The sequence below is a fragment of the Penaeus chinensis genome, chromosome 18, assembly GCF_019202785.1.
Source record: "Penaeus chinensis breed Huanghai No. 1 chromosome 18, ASM1920278v2, whole genome shotgun sequence".
NCBI lineage: Eukaryota > Metazoa > Arthropoda > Malacostraca > Decapoda > Penaeidae > Penaeus > Penaeus chinensis.
Genome location: NC_061836.1, coordinates 2,374,277 through 2,381,776, shown reverse-complemented (window position 1 = coordinate 2,381,776; position 7,500 = coordinate 2,374,277). Strand labels below are relative to the sequence as shown.

The following is a 7,500-nucleotide window of genomic DNA, read 5'->3' as shown; positions in this document are numbered from 1 at the left end:
TCTTTCTCTCTTTTTATCTGCCTTTCTTTCTTTCTCTCTCTCTCTCTCTCTCTCTCTCTCTCTCTCTCTCTCTCTCTCTCTCTCTCTCTCTCTCTCTCTCTCTCTCTCTCTCTCTCTCTTTCTCTTTCTCTCGTTTTCTCTTCCCGTCTTTCTCGTAGCTCTTTTTTACCCTTACTTTCCCTCGTCTCCTCTTTCTTCCTAATTCTTTTCTGCTTTAACCTTCTTCGTCTCTCTTTTCCCCCTCTTTTCCTCTTTCTTCGGTTTTTCTTTCTTTTTATCTCATATCCTCCCTTTCCATATTTTTTTTATCCTACTCTCTTCTTCCCTTCCCGTTCCTTCCCCATTATTCTTTATTCATTATATCCCTCTGTCTCCACCTCATCCTCCCCCTCCCCCGCTCCCCTCCTCCCCCTCCCTTCCCCCTCCCTCCTCCCCTCCCCCTCCCTCCTCCCCTCCCCCTCCCTCCTCCCCTCCTCCTCCCCCAGCTCGAACGTCGGCGCTGGGTAAGTGCCACGTTCAGAGGCGGCACTGGTCAGGGGTCAGGGGTCGCGTGCCATTTCCTAGGCAGGGGAGTGTGTAGGGGGGGGGGGGGGGTAGAGGGAGAAGGGTGAGAGGGGGAGGGGTGCCAAGGGGGGATAGACGGGGAAGGAAGAAAGAGGGAAGGAGGAACAGGAGGAGGAAGGGGGGAGGGATGAAGAAGTAAATAGGAAAACAAAGAAGGTAGGAACAGCGGATGGAGTAGAGTTTACGAAGGAGGAGAATGGGAGAGGAAGTAAATAGGGGGATGGAGGAAGTGGAAGGAGGGGGAGGGGTAGGGGGGGCGGGGAGAAAGACCACCAAAGTGACTCATTTGAGGTAAAAGATCTCGGGTGAAACTCCATTCGATATCGGACACTTTCTCTTGTTTATTGACGCAATGGAAAGCGTAAGAAGGGGCCGTAGGATTCGGTCACTTAATGTCTATTTCGATGTCACGAATACACATTTAAAGTGGGGCGCAATCAGATTAACTTTCAGCGGCTGTCTCTCCTCACTCGCTCTAACCCCACACCCACTCGCTCTTCTTCCCCCCTCCCCCTCCTCCTTCTCCCTCCCTTTCCCCCTTCTACCTCCCCTTTCCCCTCCTCCTTCTCTCTCCCCCTTCTCTCTCCCCCTTCCCCTTTCTCCCTCTCTCTCCCCCTTCCCCTTTCTCCCTCTCCCTCCCCTCCCCTCCCCCTCCCCCTCCCCCTCCCCCTCCCCCTCCCCTCCCCCTCCCCCTCCTCTCTCCCCCTTCTCCCTCCCCCTCCCCCTCTTCCTTCTCTCTCCCCCTTCTCCCTCCCCCTTTCGCAATTAGTTTAGGGTGTCATTCTATGCAATGAACCTGTTTTGGCAGCGATTCTCTTCCGGGCTACTCGGGAAACATTTAACCTTCCCCACGAACGTTTAAGAAGAAGCGTTTAGCGGTGAGGAAGGTTAGCACTATTTTCTCTAAATTGCGCTGGATGCTGCGTCTCTGTTTTCAGTTGTTTCTTTTCGCTGTTTCTGGTAGGTGTGTGGCTTGACAAGTGCTTTTTGGCGTGTATGTGGCTTGACAGGTAGGTTTGTGGCTTCACAGGTGTCTATAGCAGGTCTGTAACTTGACAGGTGTTTCTGGTAAGTGTGTGATTTGACAAGTGTTTTGACAGATGTATCAGATGTATCTGATGTGTACATAACTGTTGTGTTTAGAATGTTGACTAGACAGGTGTGTTTGGTAAGTGCTTGACAGGCGTTTCTAGTAGATTTGTGACGTGTAGTGTTTTGGCAGGCTAAAACACTAGTTGACTAATGGGTGTTTTGTGTAACTGTATGACTTAATAGGTATTCTTGGTAGAGGCATAACTTGACAGGTGTTCCAAGTAGGTACATGGCTTGACAGGTATTTTTGATGGATGTATTTTTTTTTTTTTTTTAACTCTCGTCCTAATAATACCTGTCAAAAGATCTTTTCTTGATCGATAATGAAAGTCTTCTTAACACGACTGTTTAGGTAATTTCCTGCAAGCGATTCGGGGTTGGGGGGAGGGGTAAGGGGGAAGAGGAAGGGGGAGTGGTTGGGGTAGGGGGGAGAGAAAGGGCCAAGGGGGAAGGGGGGAGGGGAGAGGGCCGTCCATCATGGCGGGTCCCGCCCGGGGCCGCTGGACGACCTTGGTCACGTGGTCCCGCTCCTGGCTTGGCCTCGCGATCGCTTCCGTCCCGAGGTGTCACTCGTATGCGTCGGCGAAGGGGTCCGAGTCGTCCCGCGGTCGAGGGGCGGGCGGGCAGCTCCCCCCGCGCCCTCGCCGTCGCCGTCCCTCTCCGTCTCCGTCGCTGCGTCCCTCTCCCCTGCCCCGCCATCGCCCTTATCGCTCTCTCTCTCTCTCTCTCTCTCTCTCTCTCTCTCTCTCTCTCTCTCTCTCTCTCTCTCTCTCTCTCTCTCTCTCTCTCTCCCCCTCCCTCCCTCCCTCTCTCTCCCCCTCCCTCCCTCTCCCTCTCTCTCTCCCTCTCCCTCTCCCTCTCCCTCTCCCTCTCCCTCTATCTCTCTATTCTCACTTGTTCTATCTTCTTCTGAGCTTCTCCCGCTTCAAGGGCCTGCCTTCTCTCCCCGAGTTCCCGTTGCAAGAATCGACATGAAATTCCGTTTTTTCTTTTTGTTCGTTTTTTGTTTTGTTTTGCAAGAGGATGATTTGCCTTGTCAAATCCCCGGTTTCGAATTACGTTCAGGGCTGCGTTGATTGTTTTAAAAGATGAAGTGTGATAGAGAGAGAGAGAGAGAGAGAGAGAGAGAGAGAGAGAGAGAGAGAAAGTTAGATAGAGTGTGTTTGTGTGTGTGCATATGTGTGTGTGTGTGTGTGTGTGTGTGTGTGTGTGTATGTGTGTGTGTGTGTGTGTGTGCATGTGTGTGTGTGTGTGTGTGTGTGTGTGTGTGTGTGTGTGGGTGTGCATATATATGAGTACATGCAGTCACACCTGCGTGTAAGTGCATGTATGCCCAGGAATATGCATTTGCACGAAAGCCTGACCCTATGCATGTCAACGCATGTGAGCCAGCCGCGCGCAAGCAAGCAAGCCTCGGTAGACCTGTCTCTGCTTGCAAAGTCATGATATAAGTTAATTAGTATTTTCGCATTTCCGTATACATATATTTATTCCTCGTCGTGTACGGGCGTCGGACTCGTCAAACTGCTTTTTTTTAAAACTCCGATCCTTGCATTGTTGCGATCGGCTTTTGTTTTTTTCTTATTGGTCGACGATTCTCTTTTGTTTATGCATCATAGAGTTCCAGGAATAGTTGCAGGGGAGGGAGGAGGGAGGAGGGAGGGGGAGGGGGAAGGTGGTTGGAGGGGGGAAGGAGTGGAGAGGAGGTAGGAGGGGGGAGGGAGAGGGGAGGGGGCGAGGAGTGGGAAGGAGGTGGGAGGGGGGGAGGGAGAGAGGAGGAGGTGGGAGGGGGGGGGGACTACGGGCATATTTATTTTTTGTTTATTTTATCACGATTTTATTATTACCAATTTATCTATTTATTCATTAATTATTTACTTATATATTTATTTTCTATCTATTTTGCATATTTGTATGTTTATCTAGTATTTATAATATTTCAGTCGTTATATAATCATTCTTATTCCATATTTAATCTATATGTGTATGTATGTGTCTATCCACACACAAATATATAGTTATTTACTTGTTTGCTTATTTTATTGTTTATTAATTAATTTAGTAAGTTATTTATCTTATGATTACTATTACCATTATTATTATCATTATCATTATTGTCATTACAATTGTTATTATTATTATTATTATGATTATTATTATTATTGTTCTTATCATCATTATCATTATCATTTCATTACTATTATCATTATCATATCATAATCATTATCATTATCATCAACGTTATCGTTATCGTTATCATTATTGTCATCATTATCAGTATGTATATATATGTATATATGTATATATATATAAATATGTATGTATGTATGTATGTATGTATATACATATGTGTGTGTGTGGTTGTATGTGTGATATATATTTATCTATCTATATCTACATCTGTATCTATCTATCTATCTATCTATCTATATATATTGTTATCATTATCATCATTTTCATTGTTGCTATTATCATAATCTTGCTAATAAGTATTATTATATCATTATAGTAATAATTATTGTTATTACTATTACCATCATTACTGTTAGCAATATTATTATTATTTTTATTATCATTACTGTTATTATTATTATTACTGTCATTATTACTGTTATTATTATTAGTTTTACTGATATTATCATTATTATTATTAGTATTACTGATATTATTATTATTATTATTATTATTATTATCAGCATCATTATTACCATTTCTAGTGTCACCATTACTTTTGGCTGCATCCGGTGTTCTAGAAACGAACGACTTATAAGGCAAGACGCCCTCCCCCTCCCATCACCCCCTCCCCCATGAGGCCAGGGGGAGGGGGGAGGGGGGTGGGCGTGAGAAGCGCGGCAGGCACCGTGTGAAAGGTGTGGCTGATGTGGGGGGGGGGGCATGGGGGGTAAGGTCAAGGTCTTGGATGAAAGGTCATGCGTCCTGAGAGCGGACTGGTCACTGGCAGGGGTCACGCAGCCACCCCGTTGTCACCCAATTATGCCTCGTTGAGCCAATGTTCTGCTGGCTGGGCAGGGGAGGCTGGGAACTACACGCTCTCTTTCTCTCTCTCTCTCTCGCTCTCGCTCTCGCTCTCGCTCTCTCTCTCTCTCTCTCGTCTCTTCCCCTGCTTCTGGTGCCCTGTCTCTGCTCCCTGCCTCACATCAGTTCTTGTTCACACCGTCTTTGTCTCAGTTCTTTTGCTTCACACCGCCTTGCCTCAATTTTGCTGCTGCTCATTCTCCTTGCCTCAATTTTTCTGCTTCTCCTTCTCCTTTCCTCAGTTTTTTTTTCTGCTTCTCCTTCTCCTTGCCTCAGTCCTTCTGTTTCATCCCCCTTGCCTCAGCCCTCCTACTTCTCGCCTTCCAGTCTTACGTCCCTTGCTTCAAGCCTCCCTGCTTCACAATTCCCTGCTTCGTGTCCCTGACCTCGTACTTCCCTGCCCTCTGCCCCCTACCCTCTGCTCCTTGCTTCTGCTCCTCCTCTGCCCCCTGACCCCTCCACTCAACCCCGTTCCTCACGCCCCCTGCCTCACATCCCTTGCCTCGCGTCCCTGCCCTCTGCCCCCTGTCACTGCCAGTTGGGTGTTGTCGCCAGTTTACTCAGTTTGTCATGATTTATATGCGCTTTGCATTTTATTATTTTTATGATAATGTGCTTTTTATACACACTAAGAACACGGATATGTACACAAGTACGCACGCACTCATGCATGCACGGTATAAGTGTATCCATATATATATAAATATATATATATATACATATATATATATATTCATATATATATATATATATATATATATATATATATATATATATATATATGACTGGGGTTTCACTGTAGGAAAAATACGAGAGAGAGAGAGAGAGAGAGAGAGAGAGAGAGAGAGAGAGAGAGAGAGAGAGAGAGAGAGAGAGAGAGAGAGAGAGAGAGAGAGAGAGAGAGAGAGAGAGAGACAGAGAGAGCGACATAGACAAAGGCAGTCACAGACAGACAGAGACAGAGAAAGAGACAGAAAATTAGAAAGCGAATGAGAAATCAGTCATATATATTTTTTTCCCTTTGTTTTACAAGTTCCCTAACGGAGTTCTCTTTCTCCCCCCCCCCCCCCCCCCAGGCGTGGATGATCTCGGTACCGACGCGATGGCTTCAAGGAACGCGGGGTAAACAGCGACTTACGGACTCCAGGTAAGTTGATTCTTTTCAAAGTTCTGTTTGAGAATACGGTGGTTGGGTGTTGAGTTTTGGGTCGGGACGGAGAGAAGGGTGAGAGAAATAAGAGGTAGACGTACGAGGAGAGACGTTAATGCTGATAATGGCAGAATGGACACAGCATTCAGGAGGTAAAATAAGAAGATGATGAAGATGGAGGGAGAAGAAGAAGGAGAAGAAGAGGAAGAGGAAGAAGGAGAAGATATAAGAGAAAAAGAAGAGTGTGATAAGAAATGAAAATAAAAAAGGGTATTATTTGTTTAAATTGTTGTCTCTTTTTTTTGGGGGGGAGGGGGGTTAAATGGCAGGAACCACACCCACGTTGCCCTCCCTTCCCCCCCGCCTTCACCCCTACCCTAATCCTTCCCTTCCCCCTCCCTCCCTTACCCTCCCTCCTCCTTCCTCAACCTTCCCCTTCCCCCTCCCTCCCTCACCCTCCCTTCCCCTCTCACCCTTCCCCTTCCTCCCTCACCCTCCCTTCCTCCCTCACCCTTCCCCTTCCCCTCCCTCACCAATCCCCCAACCCCCCAACGGCCACCCCGCCCACCCCGCCCACCCCGCCCACCCCGCCCACCCTGGTCACTGAGTATGATATAATAAGCGAAAAGTTTTTTTTTTTTTTTATTCTTTTATTCATGTTACTGTTGGGTTCTGTGGCAACTCCCTGATTCTAATTGTCCTTCCTCTCTCTCTCTCTCTCTCTCTCTCTCTCTCTTTCTTTCTTTTCTCTCCCCTTCTCTTTGTCCATTCTCTCTGTTTCTTTGTCATTTTGCCTTTCCTCTCATTTTTCTTTTTTTGTTACTCTCTCTGTTTCTTTGTCTTTTTGCCTTCTCTCTGTCTCCCTTTCTCTTTGTCTATTCTCTCTGTTTCTCTCTCACTTTGCTTTTACTCTTTTTCTTTCCCTCCTTTCTGAGACGTTAATGCTGATGATGGCAGAATGGACACAGCATTCAGGAGGTAAAATAATAATAAGATGAAGATGAAGAGGGAGAAGAAGAAGGAGAAGAAGAGGAAGAGGAAGAAGGAGAAGTAGAAGAACAAGAAGAAGAACAAGAAGAAGTAGTAGAAGAAGAGGAAGAAGATGAAGAAGAAGAACAAGAAGAAGAACAAGAAGAAGAACAAGAAGAAGAACAAGAAAAAGAAGAACAAGAACAAGAACAAGAACAAGAACAAGAAGTAGTAAAAGAAGAAGAAGAAGATGAAGAAGGAGAAGAACTAGAAGTAGTAGTAGTAGTAGTAGTAGTAGTAGTAGAAGAAGAACAAAAAAAGAAGAGGAAGAATCAGAAGAAGAAGAAACAAAAGAGGAAGAAACAGTAGGAAAAAAAAAAACAAAAAACAGTAGGATTGTCAGTCATGTTCTCCAGCTGAAGTGGTCAGTCACGTACTGTTACTAAAGGAGTGAGGGTCGGACCGAGGATGGAGCTGGCATCCGGAAATACTCGTGTTGTCCGAAAGATGAATTGGAGAATGTTGTGTGTGTGTGTTTGTTTGCGTGTGATTGTATCAGGTGTGTGTGTGTGTTATTGTGTCAGCTGTGTGTATGTGTGTGTGTGTGTGTTTGTGTGATTGTTTGTGTGTGATTGTGTCAGCTGTGTGTGTGTGTGTGTGCGTTCGTGCGTGTGTGTGTGTGTGTGTGT

The 7,500-nt window shown here is 45.9% G+C and overlaps 1 protein-coding gene across 1 annotated transcript in view; it reads left to right on the top strand.

Moving 5' to 3' along the window:
• The window catches only part of LOC125034454 (serine-rich adhesin for platelets-like), a 232,001-nt gene that overhangs the window by 69,620 nt on the left and 154,881 nt on the right, over positions 1-7,500 (top strand). The window contains exon 2 of the mRNA XM_047626207.1: positions 5,769-5,839. The gene's annotated coding sequence lies outside the window, so the exon portion shown is untranslated. The remainder of the gene's footprint in view (positions 1-5,768; positions 5,840-7,500) is intronic.